Source organism: Trichechus manatus, unplaced genomic scaffold (assembly GCF_000243295.1).
Source record: "Trichechus manatus latirostris isolate Lorelei unplaced genomic scaffold, TriManLat1.0 scaffold00006, whole genome shotgun sequence".
NCBI classification, from domain to species: domain Eukaryota; kingdom Metazoa; phylum Chordata; class Mammalia; order Sirenia; family Trichechidae; genus Trichechus; species Trichechus manatus.
The window spans coordinates 25,254,016-25,259,174 of record NW_004443942.1 but is presented as its reverse complement, the minus strand read 5'-3'; the positions used below and the strand labels follow the sequence as shown (position 1 = coordinate 25,259,174).

Genomic DNA, 5,159 nt, shown 5'->3' with positions numbered 1-5,159 from the left:
GTAGGTTGCATTCATTCATCTTTCCCTCATTTGTTCGTTCATTCATTCAGCAAATATTTATTGTGTGCTTACTACTTGCTGATTCTATGCTAAAACTCAATTCTGAGCAGAATAGATAGGAGCTTGTAGTCTTTGGGGGAGCCAGATAGTATTTAACAATCACAAAATGTAGAATTACAAATTGTGAACTAAACTTTGGGTGAGAGCATAGAATACTGGGTCCTGATCTGGTCATAGGGGCCAAGGGAGACTTCTCCAAGGAAGTGACATTTTTGCCAAGAGAGTGGATTTGTTAAATCTTGTAGATTTAACTCTTGCCCTCCAAGTGGGTGTTTTCAGGGTTAAAAAGATGCCTCATGGCCAGAAGCCTGGCTGCCATTCCAGGACAATCCTATTTCTGAGACCAAGTCACGACTGCTCGACCCTCATGAAGGTTAGGATGGAAATGACTTATTGGAGTGATAGAGAAGGCAGCATAAACCTGCCAGGACCTCCTTCAAGATTCAGTTCACTTTGCGAAAGTTGGCAGATGAAAGATATTTCCAGATGGAGGGCCACGCAGGAAATACAAATGGAATATATTTTTAATAGCTCTTCCTTTGCAAGATATGACTCAGGCAGCCTTCTGCAATATGATGGGAAGCAATGTAGCCTGAAAACACAAGAGGAGGCGAGCTGGCCCACAAGCAGCCCCCAGGCCTTTGGAAAGGGGCTGTATCCTGAATAAGCATGAAAAGTGCTCTGCAGATGAGACCCCCACGCCCACTGTTACCACTGCCCAAAATAGATCCTGTGCCTGTTACGATCCAACTCTGGGACTCCCCGGAGAGGACAAATATAGAAACACCGAGTTTCTTTGAGGATGTAGTTGTGTACATCATGACAAACTGTAGCCTTTTTCTCTGTCCCTGGAGCCAAGTGGGCTCCTGCAAAGAAGGTTGTCTGTAAGTCAGGGACTGGCATTGCTCAGGAAGAGCTAAGCAAGCAGGGATTACCATTGAATGTCTCGGAACTCATGGGTCTGGTTTTACCATAATGCTGGGGTTGTTAAACAGATCCGCAGATAAACCTGAGCAGGTAAGAACTCCCTGAAACTATATGCAAAATTATGCAGTGGGCCCAGAGGTGCGTCTAGGGCATGGTCTTTAGCTTTTACCAGGTTTTTAAGAGGTCTGAGACCAACAGTGCCATCCTCAGTACCAATTCTGGGGTCCCAGATAGGGAGACCTTCTTTACCAATGTAAAGACCTTCCCTGCACAGGTCAATGTGAGTCTAGGAATTGGACTGATTAATCCCACAATTGATGGCATGGATTTGATATTTGAAGGTTTCAATGCAAATGTAATTACGAGTGTTTCAGTGTCCTAGTGCTGCCATAACAAAATACCACAAAGTGAGTGGCTTTAAAGAACAGAAATCTATTTTCTGGCAGTTCTGAGGCTTAGCGGTCCAAATCAGGATCTCAGCCATGTGAATTCCTTCTGGGGACTTTGAGAGAGGAACTGTTCCGTGCCTCTCTCCACATCCTGGTGGCCACTTGCAATCCTTGGCGTTCCTTGGCTTGTAGGGGGATCCTTGTCTTCCCCTGTGTGTGACTGTATTTCTGTGTCTGTCCTCTTTTATAAGACCCCACTCAGAAGGGATTAGGATTAGGACCCACCGTACTCCAGCAGGACTTTGTTAATTTAACTGATAACATCTGCTAAGAAAAATCCTATTTCCCCAAACAACATCACATTCACGTCACGTTCACCGGTGCAGGGGCTATGACTTCAATATATCTTTTGGGGAGCACAATTCAGTTGATAACACTGAGTATCTCCAAATGTCTTCAGATTTATATCAATGCTGTGGGAACCAGCAAAGATGCAAATCATGGCCTCTCCAACAACGCATGGCATTTTTGAGGTGGCAAGATGCTGCACACACGTGGAATCATTGCATGTAAGGGTCCAGTGAGGCATCTAACCAGGTCATAGAGCCCGGAGCTGGGAGAACTCAGGAAAGGACCGGCTATCATGAGCTTCAGTGGGCAGAGAAGCCTTCAGACGTCGCTTGAGCTGGGTCCAGGTTGATAGGCAGGATCTGGAGAGGTAGAGAGGAGTGGGGAGGATTTTGTACTAACTGAAGTCATCATTGCCATTTGTTGAACACTTACCATGTGCCAGGCACAGTGCTATGCCTGCAGCATACATGATCACAGTTACTCCTCCTAACCCTATATTTATCATCAGCCCTGTTTTATCACTGTGGGCACTGAAGCTCAAAGATTTGCCTAAGATGACCCCGGTAGCAGTTGTGAAACAGAGACTTGAAACCAGGTTTATTAATCTTTGAAGCCTCTGCTCTTAAAAACTCTACTATTCTATCACTGAAGTTTTGAAACACTAACAAGCAGACATTCCAGATAGAACAGAATAAGACAACGTACAGAAATGGGCACGAGCAGGGTGCTTGAGGTAAGGAAGGAGAGTAGCTGATTGGGAAGGTTCAGGCTCTAGGGTTGTGAGATATGAAGTTGGAACGGGCCAGATTAGGGGGCACCTTTAGTGGAAGTTTGGGGAGTTTGGTTTTGATCTACTAGAATGATAGAAACATAGGTAAGCTTCAGTTTTAACCTTCCAGTTCATCTCTTCCACAGATGAGAAAATGAAGGTCTTGAGAGGTTAAGCAACTTGCCCACGCTCACAGGCAACAGGGAGCCATTGCAAATTCTTGAGCAGGGTGGTGACAGTGAAGAAAACAGTATTCCAGATAGGTGAGTTTGGCAGTAAGATACATGAGGGGCAGCTGAAGGGAAGCAAACTGGCAGAGAAAAGCCAACAGCTCTTTCCTTGGATTTTGCCAAAAGACATCTCAGCAGTGGATATTTCTAGGGAGCATCCGTCACGGATTGAATTGTGCCCCTCAAAAATATGTGTCAACTTGGCTAGGCTGTTTTTCCCAGTATTGTGTGGTTGTCCTCCATTTTGTGACCTGATGTAATTATTCTCCATTTTGTGATGTCTTGTATTATGATTTATGTTAATGAGGCAGGATCAGTGTGGGGTATATCTTGAGTCACAGCCTTACAAGAGGGTGTGACTCAAGTCATCACCCTTACTTAAGTCACCATCCTTACTTACGTCACACCCTTACTCAAGTCACACCCTTGCTTGAGTTACACCTTTTGTCTTACAAGAGATAAAAGGAGAGAGAAGCGAGCAGAGAAGAGAGGGACCTCACCACCGCCAAGAAAGAAGAGCTGGGGTGGAGCACATCCTTTGGACCTGGGGTCCCTGCACTGAGAACCTCCGAGACCCAGGGGAAGATTGATGCCAAGATACACAGAGATCTCCAAGGAATATCAGGCCCATAGATGTTGAAAGGAGACAAGGACCTTCCCCTACAGCAGACAGAGAGAGAAAGCCTTCCTCTAGAGCTGGCATCCTGATTTCAGACTTCTAGGCTCCTCATATGTTTGTAAAAGCCTCCCACTTGTGGTATTTCTGTTATAGCAGCACTAGCCAACTAAGATGGCGTCATAGACAAGATTCCAGCTCTATCTTTCCCATTGAGGTCTGTAGCTTAGGAAGATATGGAGACCGAGAAAGAGAATAGGGGCAAGTCATCAAGAAGGTCACTGCCAGGCTCAGTGCCCTCAGCTAGGCATCAATGGTGGAAAACACATCTTCCCCAGCCGTGGCCTGGTTCCTCTCCCTCTCCTTCTTCCAACAGAAACCCAGTCTGGGGTGCAGTGTGTCAGACTAGAGGCCTCCAACTCTGAGGAGATGGTGGCCAGGACAGGCTCCTGGCACCATCTCCGTATGCTGCCTTCCTGAGCATGAGACTGGGCCAGGCCTCGGTGATCCTAACCTACCTGCCCCCTGGGGGGTCACCAGAGCAGGTAAGGTAAGGCAAGAGCTCCCCTACCAGAGGCAAGGGGCTGACTCCATCCTGTTTGGGCTGAGCCCTCAGTGAGGCACAACTCCAGTTATCCCTCTATGTCCAGCCAAGGAATGCCTGCCCTGCTGCACTACCCTCCTCTGAGTTTCTCTTTGCTTAATTAATTCTAATAACAGCTGCCATCCGTTGAACATTTACTTCAAGCCCATCACCATGCGAAACATTTTTACACGCATGATCTCATTTTATTCCTACAGCTCTGTGAGGGAGTATTATCCTCATTTTACACATGATAGAATCGAGGCTCAGAGGTGTTAAATAATTTGCCTAAAACCACATAGGGTTTATGTGCTTGGCTGCTAAGCAAAAGTTTGGAAGTACAAGTCCACACAGAAGCGCTTCAGAAGAAAGGCCTGGCAATCTACTTCTGAAAAATTAACCATTGAAAACCCTAGGCACCACAGTTCTATTCTGACACACATACGATCATCATGAGTCAGAGGATGACTTGATGGCAACTGGTTTAAAGGAGCCAGGACTCAAACATCAGCCTGTCCATCTCTAAACCCTGTGTTTCACCTATATGATGGACTGTGTTCTATACCTTAGTTCACTGCAGCCATGTCTCCTTGTGTGGGAGGGGGCCCTTGTTGTTTCCTGATACCATCCATATTTGAAGTTCCTGGGAACCAAGAACCTGACCTCTTTCCCAAATCAAAATCTTCGGACAGAATCTGAATGGTGTCTGGGCTCTTACTCTTCTCCCAAAACTGACATTAAAGAAAAACAAGAGACCTTCAAGTTGCTTCACAACTTTTACCCAGAGAGGGTAGTGCAGCATGCTTTGGCCAAGGGGGCAAGGCTGCCATTTGGACATTCATTCTCTCCATAAATATTTATTGAGCACCTACCACGTGCTAGGCACACTCTAGGTGCTGAAGACACAACTGGGAACAAGTCAGAAAGAGTTTCTGCCTTCATGGAGTTTACATTTTACAGAGAAGAAAGGCCAGAACAAAACACAAAAAAAAACATACAAAGTGGTTGTCTTAGTCATCTAGTGCCGCCATAACAGAAACACCACAAGTGGATGGTTTTAATGAAGAGAAGTTTATTTCCTCACAGTCAAAGGAGGCTAAAAGTCCAAATTCAGGGAATCAGCTCCAGCGGAAGGCTTTCTCTCTCTGTCGGCCTTCTTCTCTTCAGTGTTCCCCCAGACTAGGAGCTTCTTGGCGCAGGGACCCCGGTCCAAAGGACGCGCTCTGCTCCCGAC

General features: G+C 46.2%; 1 protein-coding gene across 2 annotated transcripts in view; it reads left to right on the top strand.

Moving 5' to 3' along the window:
• The window catches only part of LMO2 (LIM domain only 2), a 35,060-nt gene that overhangs the window by 10,089 nt on the left and 19,812 nt on the right, over positions 1-5,159 (top strand). The gene's annotated exons all lie outside the window — the stretch shown is intronic.